This window comes from Lissotriton vulgaris, chromosome 4_1, assembly GCF_964263255.1.
Source record: "Lissotriton vulgaris chromosome 4_1, aLisVul1.2, whole genome shotgun sequence".
NCBI lineage: Eukaryota > Metazoa > Chordata > Amphibia > Caudata > Salamandridae > Lissotriton > Lissotriton vulgaris.
In genome coordinates this window covers 16,631,424-16,649,150 of record NC_141691.1, presented here as the reverse complement: position 1 = coordinate 16,649,150, position 17,727 = coordinate 16,631,424, and the positions used below count along the sequence as shown (strand labels likewise).

The following is a 17,727-nucleotide window of genomic DNA, read 5'->3' as shown; positions in this document are numbered from 1 at the left end:
CACCAGCCCAGACCACAGCACAAAGAATACGTCATAGATTGTGATTGGTAAGGCTGGCCCATCTACTGGCCATAGGTACCAGTCCTTACAGTCCAGTCCACAGCACTCTGAACATGTCATAGGTAAAGGTAAGAACATATAATAAATAAAACCCTACCAGCATGCATTACATAACACCCTGCAGAGTTAACAGCATGCATAAAATAACACTATTCAGAGGTAACTGCAAACATATAATAACATAAAATAAAATAAGGTAACAAGCACTTGAAGAGATTCCTTAAAAGGCAAAAATGTGAGAGGAGGACAGGTCTATGCCGTGAGGGCCGTCCTCACAGCCATGGAATGTGTCTGCTTCAGCCTGACTTTGCCTTCACTGAGATGACATTTATTCAACTTTTTAGACAAATTGTGAAAGAGACATGCAGAGAATGTTTGTGCCGCACACACTGTTGACTGAGCCTTGGAAAGGAAGACGTGTTAAAATGTATCTCATGTCTACAAGGAAGGAGGAGGTAACCAGGTGAGCTTGGAGCCAGTAACATGAGCAAGATAAAGATTGGGAAGATGAGTCACCTGGAATTTCAGTTTGTACTAATTTGAATGATACTTGGAAGCTCATTGGTGTTAGCATGACTAGACCCTTGCCTCATTCTGAGACCAGGCGGCTCCGCGGGACTGCGAGGACCAGCGGGTGTTGCGTTCCCAAATCGGCCCAAGCAGGTCCTCTTCCCGTCACTCCCCGCCTGCATCCACCTCCTACCTGCTGCCATAAAACGGCTTGCGGGCCCCGCTTCGCGGGAGCCGCTCACAGCAGTGTTGACTGCAACCTTCCTGGAGCCTTTGTTTTATTGTACATGCTGGATTAAGCTGATTACTTTTAGGGACCTTGCCTCATTCTGAGACCGGTCGGCTCCGTGGGACTGCCAGGACCAGCAGGCGTTGCGTTCCCAAATCAGCCCCAGCTGGACTCTTCCCGTCACTCCCCGCCTGCAACCACCTCTTACCTGCTGCCATAAAACTGCTCACTGCCCCCTCTTTGCGGGAGCCGCTCCCAGCAGTATTGACTGGAGCCTTCCTGGAGTCTTTGTTTTATTGTACCTGCTGGATTAAGCTGATTACTTTTACGGACCTAGATCATTCTGAGACCGGGCGTCTCCGCGGGACATGCGAGGACCAGCGGGCATTGTGTTCCCAAATCGGCCCCAGCTGGCCCTCTTCCCACCTACTCCGCGCCTATTTTAGCCCCGCCCTTACTGTGTTTTGCGGGACCGCGCGCTGGCTAAGCCTGGGCAAAGGGCCGGCCGTCTGAGGCCGTCCGAAGACGATCGAGGCCGAGCTGGGCCAAGCTCTTATTGTTGGAAAACACCTGGCTGTCTTTTCTGTTTGCCGGTCAAGTCATAGTTGTTAATTTACTAAATGGCGCCACACCCAGGGAGGGGGAAAAGGATCACCCTTTCCACAAATGGCGGGGTGGCTACTGGGAACCTTGATAATTTTCTTAAACGGGCAACGGTAATCCTAGAAAAAAAAATAGCTTATACAGAAAAACCCCTGTCTTTAGACCTTCTAACTGGGAAGTGTTCTTCTCTGGGCACTATTGGGTCAGCGACCACTTCTGAACAATTTAGACCAATAGATCCTTTGGTCGTCCCGAGTTTGAGTCCGTGTTCATTGTTGGAGGGGCCTGACAATGATCTGGCGGCTTGTTCCATCGTAAGCCTTACCCCAAGTAGTATCTATTCAAGTGCCTCGAGCAGTATAGTTTCTAAATCTCTATCACTACAGAGATCCCCTCCAAAAGCTCTAGAGCAGGTGCTAGGAGTGAGTATAAAACCTACAACCATAGTAACAACTAGTAAAAGGAAAAGAGGGGGAGGACATCAGAAGGGTGGTTGTGCAAAAATACCAAAGGCACAAAATGTGAATCAGGCCCCACCTACTATAGTTCAATCCCCTAGCTTGACTAGGGTGTCCGTTGCCTCTACCCAATTGCCAACTCAATGTAGTGTAAATGAGGGGTTATTGAGAGAAATAGGAAAACTTGTTAAATCATTGATGCTACCCTTACTGGAGAGGTCGAAAGTAATTAACTTAAAACTTGACCAATTGGAAAAGCTAGTAAGTGCGAACACATCTATGTTGAATAAGCTGACAAAGGGCTTAGAGAGAGAATGCACAAAAGCCTTGACTACCCCATATCGAGGGCCTAGGAAACCCACCAAATCTAGCAGGGTTGCTCAGTTACCCACTGCTGTAAGTTCAGAGAAAAATCCGGTAGTGAGTAATCCCCTACGAACTACTAGTGATAGGGGTTCAGGGGCAAATGAGGCGACTAGTTTGCAGCCTGCATCGCTTGTAAAACCATTGGGAAATCAGCTAAAGGGACAACAATTATTGGGCAACGTTGATTCCACACAGCAGCTACCTTGTATAAACCTTCCCCCTTAATCAGCATTGTATACTATCATATTGACAGGCATCCTGGGAATTAGGGCAAACCAAGTAGAGTCACATAGGGAGCTGAAAAATAAAGTCACTTTTTGGCTGAATAAAAATAGAACGCCCCCCCTATTCTAATGCCGAGATTTTAAGTGTCAGAAGGGTGAGCTGGTTGGGTAGCAGTAAGAAGGACCTTGAGGGTGACTGTGTTATTGTCAATTTTAGAGACCCCTGGGTAGTCGATTATATTTGCCAAGAAACAAGGTTTGGCAGAGTGGGAGTTATTCAATCCATAGATCTAAGTTATTTGTATCCGTATATGAATTGTGGTCCATCTCGTCCAAAATATAACCATTGTAGGGGAAGACCTCATGGTGAAAACCAATTTGATTAGGCAACCCAGTATCGCCCTTTGAGAAATCGATTTGAGCCACTCAAAGGGCTGGAGGGGGTGGACTGACTTGTAAATGGCCCTAGTGGAGATATTGTGGTTATTGGCAAGGCAAAGCACCTTCTGAAAGTCTAATTAGATTGTTAGTGGAAAGACCAGCAGTCGCAGAAACGGTCGTTAGTAGGGACACAGATCCAATTGTGGAACGTATGTGCCCAGTTTTTCCAACCAACTAGATGGGTGTACCTTCAGCTTAATTACATGGACTATAGCAGGTCTTTCCCGTAAGTTACAGGACGAGGCATGGTCCAAATATATAACAAGTTTTGACATTATCTGTCTCCAAGAAACGTGGAGCAGAAATGATTGAGACTTGGATGGTTACCAATCCTTTAATGTGCATGCTGAACCATCACAGGCAGAAACGGCAAAGGGCGGGTTAATGGCAGCTATTTCTGTAAAATATAATTCTGTAAAAACACTTAAAGTTGTGGATTCTCCTTGGTACCAACTGCTTCTGATTACAAATCTGTTCCCAGTTCCTATGCTTTTGATCAATTGGTATTATAACATCTTTGACCCTAACTCCACATTTGTTATTTATATGTTACAAGGGGAGATAGCTGAGGTGTCGAATAGCTTATCTTCACTGTTCACTATGTGGGTAGGGGATTTTAATTGTTCTATGTGCAAACTTAGTGGGTCCAGGGCTCGTGGACTGGTTGATACGAATGAGCAGCCATTACTGCATTTTAAGCACACGCCACAAGGAGAGGCATTGAATGACATCATTGTGATAAATGAACTTTGTATTTCAGATATGCCAACCACTGGTGAATCTTTGCCATTATCAACTTTCCAAGGGACGGGGGGCCAAATGAGTGTAATTATTTTTGCTATGGTTTCTAGTAGGTACACTCATTTTGTAGATGACTTTAAAATAGAAGTAAATCCTGCTAGTGACCATAACCCCCATGTTCTGAAATTGTGCCCTGAGATTGCAGGAAGCCAGCTCACTGAGCAACCAATGAAATATAGCCAAAACCAAGGTTTAACCATAATGTGGGACAAGGTTGATGTGAGAAAGTTGGAGGAAACGATTTTCAAGACAAATAATCTAGAGATAGATATTTGTTTAACGTCCACATCTGAGCCAGAAATGATAATTCAGAACTTTGAAGTTCTTTGTGGAAATGTGGCCACTGACCTTGTTAAACCGATAGGTAAGGGAGTTCCAAAGGAGCGCAAATGGTTTGATGCTGAGTGTTCGGGAGCACAAAAACTATTAAAAAAGGTGTTACGCCAAGTACCTCGGGACAAGGAATTGGTTAAAATTGCAAGGACATCTTATAAGGATACTATTATGAAGCGGAAATTGGAATTAAAAAAGAAGAAAGGCATCTTATTAAAAGCACCAGGTCCAGATGCAGTACCTTTAGACTTATTTCAAAGTAACCTTGATGTGTGGGCTCCATTACTACTTAATGTCTTTAGGGCGATCGTGGTCGGGCGTATCCCTCTGTCATGGAAAGAGGCGGTAGTTGTACCAATTTTTAAAAAGGGTAACACACACGACCCGTGCTGTTACAGGCAAATCTCATTAATAGATGCATCCTGTAAGCTGATGGGGAGGGTTATACTATCCCACCTGGAGACCTGGGCAGACTCGTCTGGCCTTCTTGTAGACTCACAGTATGGGTTCAAGAGAGGTAAGGGGACAACATAGCAGTGTCTGCATTTGGCCCTGGGTGTTTCTATACACCTGGCCTTCATGGACTTATCCACTGCCTTCAACACTGTATGTAGGGACAAGCTATGGCGGATGATGTATGCTATGGGGTTCGAGGAACCTTTGGTTACCTTGCTTCGTAGATTACACGCTGCTACTACTGTGTCGATTAGATATGGCCCGGGGGGAGAAAAAACAAAATCGATCCCTTGGACTGAAGGCATACGCCAGGGCTGTATTTTGGCCCCTTTTTTGTTTTTACTCTATACAAATGGTTTGGAAAAGTTTCTGCTACAGAATTGTTCAGATTTCCGGAAAGCAAATGGTAGACATATACCTTTGTTGTTCTTTGCTGATGACACTGTATTAATGACTCTAACTGCTAATAGCATGCAACAGTGTCTGACTGCATTTAATGATTACATGCAGGACCTAGACCTTAGGGTAAATTTTACGAAGTCCTTTGTTATGGTATGCGGTCCTAGAGGGACAAAAACCCGTAGACAACCTGAGTATTGAAATTATTTAGGTAATCTATTTAACAAAAATTTGAGCTGGGTTCCATTAATAACGGCTCGAGTACAATAAGCCACACGATCCATAGAGGCACTTTTCTGTTTCGGAAGTAAATTGGGTCAAAAACCAATTGCTGACTTTTATGAAGCAAAATGTTTGCCTGTTGCCACCTAAGGGGCAGAGGTGTGGGGGACACATAAAGCCACACAAATACAAGTCATGGAGAACAAGTTTTTAAAGCGTCTTTTGTCAATTCCAACCAGTTCACCAAATGATTTTCCCCATTTGGAGATGGGTATAGAATTTTTGAGCGATGTTATTCATGTCTCCCCATTACTCCTGTGGGGGAAAATCTGGTTATCTGAGAACCTGCATCTTATGAAAGATCGGATCATGCCATGCGGATCCCATGACTGTCATACGTGAAGGAAACCTTTTATAAAATTGGTCTAGGCAATATTTATGAAAGTCCAGAATTTATTCAGCAGGACACAAGGATTGTAATTAGGAACGCTTATCGTGATACTTTGGGTCAGTTAAAACACAATGAACAGCACAGTATCATAGGGGTAAATTGCAGCATCAATTTTATCTGACTTTTACCATACATATGCAATGGCGATTTTATTTGACGCGATTCCGATTAAACATATTGCATTTCCTTTTTGCTTTACCGAAACAGGGGGATTTGTGTGAGAGGTTACCCCCTTGCCCATGCAATAATAAAGCTCAATAATGCACTTTGCACTTTGTTCTTTTCTGCCCTTTGTACAAAAATCCCAGAAACCGGTTTATTAAACCGATAATAATGGATATTCGTCCCTGTATTTATAAAGAAGGCTATGAGCATTTAAAATCATTGCATACTGCTGCTATATGTAGTGCCATGCTTAACTTTATTAAATTGTCATTTACCATTAGGAATCGCTATTGAAATATTGGAATTGAAATATTGAAATATATACCTGATGTAAGATTACAGGCCAACTTGAAAGGTTCTATCGGTTTTTCATGTGATATCTATTATTTGTATTAGCAGATTGCATTTTACTATTGCATATTTGGGCTTTTGTATTTATTATGATTTATGATTTATGTCAACCTTTAGGTATTTTAATTGCTTTTAGTGATTCGCATTTGCTTTTGGCTTTTCTGTCCTTGGTTTGAGGGCTTACCTGCTAGCTGACGCTCCTGCTGACATCCTTGGTCCCCCTACCGCCGCCGCTGCTGGTTATCTTGCAGCTGGCAAGAGGAGGGAGACTACACTTCCCAGCCTGCCCTGCTCCCACCAGGAAACCCAACACAGCTGACACCGCGCCCGGAGGCGCTTTAAATTCGTGGCAGACCCCGCGTCACGGAATCGTACGCGGATCGCGCCGGGTGAAGCCCGGGCAAAGGGCGGGCCCTCTGTGGCTCTCAGAGGCCAGAGAAGGCCGGGCTGGACCTACACTCTTACACCCCGGCCAGGGCAGATTGTGCTATATTCTAGTAAGCTCAAATACGTTGCAGTCTGGTCAAAAGAATCCTGGAAATACTGTCTGTGCTCCTTTATGGTTGACATTACACTTATGCTTAAGTGTGTTCAAAATTGTCCCCCGCTACTCTTGCCACGCACCATGGCCTCGAGTCTTATCAAAGGAACATCCACGTTGGCAGGAGAAGCAAATAGAGGAACATTAGACAAGTATCCTATTAGGCCTCTGTGGACAACCAAAGGGAAAGCATACTTGCTGAGCGACGGGCTGAGTGATGTCGCTCAGTTGAGCTTATTAAAAACAATCGCTCTTCCTCGGGCCCGCTACAGCTAGTTACCTCTCCACACATGAGTCTTCATACTGAAAATGAGGACATTGACATATCTAGCAACAACAGCATCCCAATGCTCCTGCGAGACACAACTTGCTTACCCAACATGACTAGTGAACTGCACATAAATGTTTCACCCTCCCTTAGTAACTCGATACCAGAGGTAGAAGTACTAGCTGAGTCGTCCTCACCAGTTGTAGAGGTTATCCAAAAAAAGGCCAAAAAATCAAAGCAACCTCGAGTACAAGGTTCACCACCAAGAAAAAGGAGAAAGAGGGGGAGCGAATTACAGAGAAGTAAGACAAGTCACACCGACTTTGGTAAATCCACTAAAGACCCCTCATCAAACGCAGCCACAACACTAGGCTTAGTTACCTTACCACATTGTCTGTTAAAAGAAACATTGAGTAACGAATTAATAGGAAGTATGGAACAATTAATTAGATCCTTTACATTGCCGTTAATGGAGAGATTAAAAAGAAAAGAGCATCGGTTGGGTACTCTAGAGCAGGCAATCGGTAAAAACATAGGGCTAATCAAGGACCGAGTGAAGCCTGTACTGGCGCCCCCAGCCACTGTATCATCTCCAAATCTTGCTCCCGAAAAAGGAACCAAAAATGAATAAGTTAACACAATTATCCTCCATCATCCTCCATACTCCCACAGATGCAAACCTCGACCACCTGCTCACCATCTGCGATCAGCTCACCACTAAAAATACCACAGGCATTATGAATTCCATCCTATCAGGAGCTCCCTTGTATCCCTGATTGTATCCCTGATCCCCACCACATGTTCAACCTCTGGAGCAATAGGACCATCACAATGACCACCTTCCCCGAAAAATGGAAACACACAGTAGTGAAACCCCTGCGCAAGAACTGTTCCGCTGACCCCAACAAAATTAGGAACTACTATAATAATCCAAATTTGTGCGAACAATCACCCGTAGGGGTCTCCAGGCGCTGGGGGCTGTTGTGAAGATTAAGCAAGCTATTGCTCAGAGTCACATGGGGCGGGCTAATCTGCCGCAGGCGCCGGGGATCGAGCTGAGATCCCCAGATTCTAGTGTCAGTCACCCTAGCCATGGCAACACTCCTATCCCATCTCTCTGCTTCTCTTTCATGACAAAGTCCTCGAAAAGTCCATCAGATGACAACTCATGGAACATGGAACAATCTTCTGGACACCTCCCAGTCTGGATTCCGAATAGCCATGACAGCAAAACCAACATAATCATTCTCACTGACAACATTAAAACCCTTGTCGACCAGAGAGAAGTGGCAGCCCTTATACTCCTTGCACCAATGTTGTTTAATCTATACAGGTGGATATGTCCTAAGCACTCAACAACACTAATCGAATCCCTCCAAAGATTGGCAAAACTAAAATCACAATATTGCAGTAAATGGATGACATAGTTCTGTTAGACATTTCAAAAATAGGACTACAGAGAGCATTGCACTCTCTGCACCAATTAAATATAGCTAGCAAAATGATAGTAAACACCTCTAAAACAAAGGTGTTATCATTTAGAAGGCCTACGCTTAAGCAGCAACTGGTCTCTAGGCCCCTTAAAAATCTCGGGAGCCAAATCTTATACCTACTTGCATACATGGTTCTCTGCAAAAGGTGCAGCTACAGCACACAAGGGCCACCTAAAGGATAAGGCGGCACGGATAACAACTAGACTCTGCCAATTAGACACAGCCCCTTGAAAGCCCCACCTCAGCACCAATCAGGAAAGTGCTCAGGGCCGTATTACCATCTGCAGGCCAACTCATAAAAACCATAAAAAAACTACACCTAAAAGTCTATAACAGACTGTTCAAATTGCCTTATTACATCAGGGGATCCTTGGTGAGACTTGAATTTGGCCTGGACGGTATTGCATGGTCCACTATGGGGTCTTTTCTAAAGTACTTTGATAGATGTATCAAAGTAACGCCGGGCACAATGAAAATTGTCCTGCAAAATATATTCAAACTCAAAAACAATCTGTGGTCCACCTACCTAACAAAAGCAACAGCCTCCCTTCACATTGACTTGATTGTCTTGAACACCCTATTACTCAAGCACACTGCAGTAAAAAGCACATTGAAAAAACAGATCAAATTCCTCTGCGGACTTGGAAAACAATAAGCTCGCCCTGCTATTAAGGGCCTTGGGACGATCATACAAAAACGACAGCCAAGTTGGCCTTCTGGCTCAATCTTATCTGAATTGCACAATCGGGAAAGCTTGCTTGACCCAAATTCTGGCTGCAAGTATGCTGGCATTACAAATTGCATTTTTTAACGCCAACTGGCCAATGCTTTCCAAGATAGTCAAGTGCAGACTTTTTGGCTACAAATCTGAAACCTTTTAACATCTACTTTGCAGCTGTCTGATGCTGCTCGGGCTTCGGCAAACACTATTAAAGCCATTTTTTCTAACCCATGGCATAAGAATTTGCAAAAATGCAATGTACAGGATTTTTAGTACCATGGTTCCCCTTGAACTGGCAAGAATAAGCATTTAAAGTAGTGCAGGACCTTCTTAAAAACACACAAAGAAGCACAGAGATGTTTATAGATTGACAATTCCCAGCGTCTGCACCTTGGATATTAGGCATAGTAATGTTTGACCTCTTTGCACTTGAGTTTTAAAATATGTCATGTGTTCACTCTATCTTACAGTTGATACTTTTGTATAAAACTATTTAAACTACATTTTTCTTCATAACAGATTTTAAATAGTCAAACATCCTAAATGTAATAATACTGCTTGTATTCCTAGAATGTTACCTTGTGGCACCAATTGCCAGCTATTGCACGGACCCATTGTCTTCCTTTTTTCTCAGCCTAATATGCTATTCTTTTTGATGTTTTATATTGTTTTGGTTTTAAGTAACCTACACAATAAACCGTGTACTGATTATGATTGTATATTCTTCGTCCTATTAGCATCATTTGAAACCATACTCAACCACACCCTTATCAGGAGGATTCGCCTCATTGGAATCCAAGGAGACAGCCTCAAATAGCTATCCTCCTTCCTCACCAGAAGGACCCAGAGAATCCCCCTACCGCCTTTCACCTCTGATCTTAAGAATATCATCTGCAGCATCACTCAAGGCTAGTCCCTCAGGCCCACACAGCTTAACACCTGCATGACCCTCCAGCCAACATCGCCAGAAACCATGGACCAAAGATACCCTATGCACACAACACTCCGCTAATTATCTTGCCAACTAGATGAAAGATAACTGCCTCAAACTCAACACAGCCAAAACAGAAGTACTTATCTTTGGGAACAGCACCTTCCTTTGAACCAATGCATTTTTGCAACCCAAACTAGGAACCTCACCCTCTCTGGTAGCTCATGCCCACAACCTCGCCATCATCCTGGACAGCAAGCTCACTATGAGAAGCCAGATCACCACAGTCTCCTCTTCCTGATTCCCCACTCTATGCATACTCTTCGTATAGCTCCCGATCAACCAGACTTACCATCACTCTTGCCCTAATCACCATCCAGTTGTACTACCGCAATACACTCTACTGAAGAATCACCTCAAACTCCTGAAGTCCGCAGACCATATAGAATTCTGCAGCCAGGCTCCTCCTTGACCTCTCAATGTGGAACTACATCCCAATTTACCACAAGAAGCTCCACTGTCTCCTCATTCAGAGGAGATCTCAATTCAAGATACTGATGCACACCAACAGGCCCCTACATAACCAAGGAACAACATTACATCAACCACTGCCTGAATCTCGATCAACCCTCCAGACACCTGCACCCTAGCTCCCTCCCCTCATTCACATGCCCTGCATATGACGAAGCAACAGCGGACAAAGCTCCTTCTCCCACCTCACTTGCAAAGTCCTAGAACAACCTCCCCTACCACCTCTCGATGTCATCCTCACTGCTGAAATTCAGAAGAGGACTCAAGGCCTGTCTGTTCATCAAAAGCCTCGCCCGGGCACTGGTGATTATCTGCGGCTCATAGGTCCTGATTGGAGAAACTTTTATATACAATACATCATTTTGAAAACTGTAGCTGTTAGATTACTAATTGGTTGAATATATATATATATGTTCTAATACAACATATCTTTTCTCCCCATTCCAGGGAAAGTAATATGTACCACAATAGTGGCCTGCATATTTCTGATTAATTCTGAACCTTTTACTTTTTAAAAATACCTTTTATTGATGCATGTGGACAATATGCCATGGTGTTTGAATACACAGGTATACAATTGCATAGTCTGAAGAATGCAGGTGTTAGAGCAAAACCAGCATCTAATGAGCATGGCTGATCCACATGCAAATGCCTTTTTTATCAATGAAATGCCCCAATATATTCTTCCCTATCCCGTCCCTCACATCCCGCTGCAAACATCCACCCTCCACCTAGTCAAAAAAGGCTCAATAGGTAGACGGACAATAACTAAACATACTGCTCCCCTTTCTTCAGTCCGACATCCAGCTACAAATTAACAAAGTCGTCTCTAAATCCAAATATAGCTAAGTAGTACATACTACTGAAGGTTATATGTATCAGGAGTGATCTACAGTGGGTAAGTGTTGTCTTTGGTAAGTTACTAAACTCCTTGAGCAAAGTCGTGCAATGGAGTATTTTCACAGTATGGCTCGTTCCCCTTGTGCAACAAGGGACTCTGGGAATGAATCCAAGAGAGAGATGACGCTAGAGGTGAGTGTTGGGAGTATGGGACTCTTCCAATGCGTTGAAATATGATACTTGGCAAGAAGCATGGTTAGGTAAAGGAAATTAGTAGAAGGTCGTTCAAGATTAGAATGAGGGAACAAGCCCAAGAGTACCACATATAGAGCATTTACTGGAGTACTGCTCATCACCGTGGATGCCAAGTTAAATATTTTCAGCTAATGTAAATGAAGCAAGGGGCAGGCCTAGAGCACATGGAGCAAATCTGCATTGAGGAACAATCAGTTGGGACAGACATCTTCAGTACCTGGATACATTTTATTTATGGTGGGCAGTGCGAAATAGGCCTGCTTAAAGATATTAACTATTAAAAATAGAGCCTTGGGATACTTTTTGGGGATATTCCATCATCATATTCCATTCTTCATCATGTAGTGGCCTGCATAGGCCTGTCTTCTAGATGGTCTGAAGAGTAGCCTGGAGTCATATTCCTGCTGTAATTATGCCCTGTGGAACCATTTGATCTATTTTTCACTTGATGTAGAGTGTATAATAAACTTTGTGTGGAGAGGGTGATAGGTGACGAATGCGGAAAAGAATAGTGTGTGATTGCTTAATGTGTTACTAGCTGAGAAACGGATGCAGGGGGAGAATATAGTCTATCAAAAGATTCAGGAAATCTAGCATCTCTCTGTCAGCAAACAGAACCCTGAGGGGCAAAATTATTAAACAAATCATGCATTTTGGTCACTGAAGACACATAAGAATGACCTCAATAAGGATATTCCATGGAACCAATTACATTGTTTTTACTAATAGGAGCAGGACGTCTCACAAACAAAAAACATACTCTGAAGTTTCGAATCACCAAACTACAGCTAGAGCTCACACGGACTACCTCAACAAAAACCATCTCCACTCTGCCACTAAAATATACCTACAGAGAGGCCCATTATTTCAGGGTATCTTTAACATAACTTGCAGGTACTATGTCTCCCAGAACTCACTTTGAAAACCTTAAAATTAGGTCTTGCCTAGGCAGCACTTGCACTATCTCTTTTAGACCTGCTATATTCAGGATCAGTGAATTAAGCTCTACGCACTTTCAGAACAGCATTTTAATTGGCTCCTGTCACTGTCTTTTGTAAATTCTGGCTCTTCATTGGTCAATAGTCTTAGAAGTCCCTCCTTAGTACCGCCTTTTCTCTATTTGTAACCTTCCATGAGTACACCCTCATTACATGTTTTGTTACTCTGTACATTTTCAATACAGGCTTTGGAGCACTATTTTCTTAAATAGCGTTCTCTCCCCTGCTGTTGCAAGCAGGACATGCTCTCCTGCAATGTTTTTTTATTTATTTAGTGTGGCATGCCACGGCTGGAATGATGTCGTCCGCACCTTTCTTTTGTTTGTTGCGATTGCATGCCTTTATTTTGGTTTATTTGCTTGGGTTACGATAGCGGCGCCCATGATTTATAGCCATTTTAACAAAAGTAAATAAATAGTAAAAAAAGTGTACTTCCGCCATTTTTTCACGTGTTTACTTTAAACATCTTAGGCAAAAGTGCTGGTGCCATGATTGCTTCACAATTGAAGAAATAGAACATTTTATTTTTGTCTATTTCTTTACTTTTGAAGCTATTGTAGCACCCGTGTTTTAGCTTATGATGTTTGAAGCTAAAGTGTGTGTACCACATTTGATTTTTAATGCAATAGCTCTCACATTTCCAAAAGTTTGATCTATTGGTGTTGCATTAATATTTAACCCTGGGCAAAGCACTACGCTACGCTCGCGCAGTTTGTGAAGTTTCCGCTACTTTGCACTATGCAAATTGCACGTTGCACAATGCAAACATGCGTATCGTAGTACAGCAGTCATTTTTGCTTGCTCGTAGTCCTCAATGTCAAGTTGACAACCGCGAGCAGGCAAAATGATATCCTGCGAGGCTTTTTACTCGTCCGCGATCAGCAACATCAAGTTTCCGATCGCAAGCATGGAAAATATATCTCCCGGCGAGATTCTCCCGGGAGGTCAGATTTTTCATTGCGAGTGGTCGCTTATGCTAGTGACGAGAAACTACCAGTCTGTGTTGAGAAAGTTGCCGCTCAAGTAAAAATCTACTAGAGCGGCAGGAAACTACAGCTCGCACTGTGCAATATGCTGTTTTCAATGATTGCACAGTGCCGGATGCTTGTCCGCACTGTGCAATCATTGAAAACGGCATCTTGCACAGTGCAAACAGGCTACTACGCAGTTCGCATAGTGCTACACGTAGCTCGCGTAGTGCATAGTGCAGTTCACGTAGCTCCGCGTATCGCTACTTTGCGAAATATGCCCAGAGTTAAATATTATTAGCAATGCCAAAAGCTAAAACTTTCAATAATGCAAATCCTATTGCATTACAGATGCTTTTTCTAACTAATTCATCTAGTAACCTGTCCTATTTGATGGATTTTTTTCCACCTAAACACATACTTCTAAATGTATTTAAATAAATACATCAAGAAGACAAGACCATCTAAACACACTGTGTACGTTGCCACTTGCACAACTACATGACCACTTGATGCATAGTCTTTCTAACATGGCTGCTAGTAGCAGATCTGCACTAGCACCAGTCCAAATAGCGCATACTAGTTCAGTTTTTCTTTCATTCCTTGCTTCTCAATTTGGTCCACTCCCTCTACTTTCGGATTGTCTTTAACAAATTCACAGCACACATCCACGTGACTCCATATATGCCTGCGGAGGAAATCGATATCCAATGAGTTCCCCACAAGCATGTGACATAACCAATGTGATCTGATCCCAGGACCACCAGAGAGCGTTTTTACATACAGACTTCAGAATGAGCCGGGAGAGTACGGCACTGAGTTAGGTGATTGTGAGGCATCTTACCCATAATGACAGGAGTAGGGGATTTTGTTCCCATAATTTCTGCAACTATGCACATGTCTTCTTTTTCTTCATTACCAAGTTTTAAAACCTGTTTCAAACTTTTACCACAATATTTACCTCGTGGGGTGTCTTGTAATAATGTCAAGTCTGTGACTACAGGGACATGCTCCCCTTTCCCCTGAGTGGCAGGACCAATATCCCAAAATGGGTAAGTGACAATTAACAATATGCATGAAGGTGCTTGCACCTCCTGTGTGCTTTTGCACATGTTATTTCACTAACGAGGCTAAGTATAAAACCAAAAAGAAGAATTGATGGACAGAATTCAGAACAATGTCATACCTTCACCCCATTACAGAGATCTGGACCTAAATCTATCATTTTTTTGCTACCCATGCCATTTCAGTTTGAACCCAGCCATATGCAAATCCTTCTTGACCCTGCTCCCTACGGTAACATTCCTGCCCGACCTGCCAGGGCTGGTCCTTCCTGGACTGGAAACAAGTATCCTAGGATTGGCTTCGGGATTTCACCCCTCATCCGCCAGGCTAGTTTCACTCCAGTAGTATGAAGAGCACAGGACCCACGTTTGGGCATACCTGTCCCACTCGGTGTAAAAAATGCAAAAAGAAAAAACTGCCCTGGCAGTTCAGGCGGTAATGTTTTCATTAGGCACAGGGTCAAAACTGATTTGCATATGGCTGCGCCCAAACTGGGGTCGCAAAGTGAGCTAAAGAATGATGATGGATTCAAACCACATTTGTGATTGGGGTGAGTGTCTGAAAAGTTTCAGCACTCCTTGTGTTTGCCCCAAATTGTAAGGGTATGTCCAGACGTGGATCCCTTGCTCCCTTCAAGCTAGCTTGGCTGGCTGATGAAAGTTGTTTTACTCCGAAACCAGTCCTAGGATGCTTGTTTCCGGTCCAGGGATGATCTGCCTGGCAATTTGGGCTGGACTGTTCCCAGGAGGCACTTGGTCAAGACTGATTTGCATACGGCTGGGTCCAAACTGGGGTGTCAAAGTGAGCTAAAGAACAATGATGGATTCAACCTAGATCTGTGAATGGGGGTGAGTGTCTCCATCCATCATTTCCTTGTATCTTCTTAGTATACAATCAAGGCATGACAAACAAGGACCACAACATGTGGGTAACATGCCACATATAAGATACAAAAAGTGAAACACATGAATAAGTTGGGTGGCTCACATGAGCTTGAACCCAATTATGCACAAATATGCGTGGTGTGGCACTACTCAGTTGATGGTCTCCAATCCCAGACAAGAGTCATTGGACCCGGGTAACAAAACACTGGAAGCAACCTTATCTATCAAATACCTGGGGTATATTTTAACTACTGTGGGACCCATCAAGACTACCTGGCTGCACAGATGCAAGATAATTTAGCATTGATTGTGCTGTTGTGTACACTGATACACAGGATGAACAGACCACAGGTATCAGCACTGTGTCTAGTGATACATTTTAAATGAACACCAACTTTATTGTATAGAGCCTTTTGGCTAGATCGTGCCCAGAACCGGTGTTATCGCTCAGCCTTCTCATTGCATCAATATCTAAAAGCATATCTAAAAGCATATTCTATCAACACTCATGTCTAGAGTTTTATCTAATCAAGCAAATTCATTTCTAGACTAAATTACAATGTGGTGAAATCAGGAATACTGCCTTCTCAATACAACCAAACAGGAGTTTCAGGAGTTTTGGATCCACCCTGAGAAATGTCAATGAAGCAAGTTTATAACGCTTACGGTGTTGTGTGATTCAATTGAAAGAATATTGCTTTGGATTAATTCAAGGTTCAATGGACCACCCTTGCTGACTCTGTGGAATGCAGCTGGAGTCTTTGCGGCACATTATCTGTATCAGCCAGAGTTTCTTCTCTTAATTTTGAGAATCTGTAAAGATGCATTTGATGCCTGACAATCTGGGAAATTCATGTAATTGACAGTCCACTATTTGAAATGTATGTGACTAGATTTTAAGCAGCTGAATAATAAATCCTTGTAAGAAGATAAAGGGGGCAGTGATGATCTAAATTTAGGCTGATAATAAATATTAAGAGTATTAATGAATGTATTCATAATGGAGATTCCACTACTCAGCAATAGATCCTGCTCCACATGCTAGTATGTTTTGTACGATGTGTATCCTATTTACCTTAGAGTTTCATCACTAACACTGGATATTTAAGTTACAAATATTTGCTTTTCAGTGGATTCCCATGAATATCAGATAATGTTCTGAAATGAGGGATATTATTCTATTATGGAGATGAGCACAACATAATCCTATTCAATCAGAAGATATGATGGAACTGTGCATAATGCTCATACACTCAGGCACTTTAGAGGTACACATGCTATAAATATTTAATAGAATTTCGTGTTACAGACTGCGCTCCATCCAAGTTATTTTCTCCCAAAATTATTCTCAGTTTCTATTTATATAAACATTATATAATTGTCTCTTTAGCATTTTCTAGCTTTGAATCTATTTTGTAAAGATTTCAATTAACTGATACAAATAAAGATTAATTAATTCATTCATTCACTACCAGCACATGGTTTGTGATTGAGGCATGACAAACAAGGAACAAAACATGTTTGTAACATGATATGTAAGTGCCAATACGTGAAACACATGGGGTGTGAATGAGTGGGTTGTCTCACCTGAGCTTGACATAAATTGTACACAAAAATGCCCAGTGTGATGCTAATAAGTTGATTCTCACCCGCACCATCACGAATTAGTGACAAGTCACATTAGTCACAATTAGTGACAATGATCCTGTTCCTTTTCATTTGGGGTGCCCCATGGTGTGCACGTTGACCAGTGATAATGATGATGCTATGCTTTCTCTAGTTCAGGTATAGTGATCCTACAACGAGGCAAGTAAAATTGCTCACCTTTCACTCAATTTAGCTTTGTGTGCCCTTTATATGGATTGAGGTGTTATTGATAACTGGTTTGTGTTGCGCTTGCAGCACCCAACGTGCTGCATGAGCGATCCAAGCTCAACCTTGTGTGGCCGTGAGAGGCTCCATACATCTAAAGTAACACAGCGCATTCACTGCCCTGCATTAGTCTGCCCTGGGAAGGTGTTCCATGGACATAGCATGGGTGTTCACATGCAGCTTCCCTGGATTGTACCGCATTCACAGATTTACCATTGCTAGTCCACCAGGGAATGTGCCAAACAGATAAACCTTCTCAGGGAAGAACACTGACACATTTCCTCTTTCTGT

General features: G+C 42.8%; 1 protein-coding gene across 1 annotated transcript in view; it reads right to left on the bottom strand.

Moving 5' to 3' along the window:
• LOC147718231 (indolethylamine N-methyltransferase-like) overlaps positions 1 to 17,727 on the bottom strand; it is a 41,813-nt gene that overhangs the window by 1,278 nt on the left and 22,808 nt on the right. The gene's annotated exons all lie outside the window — the stretch shown is intronic.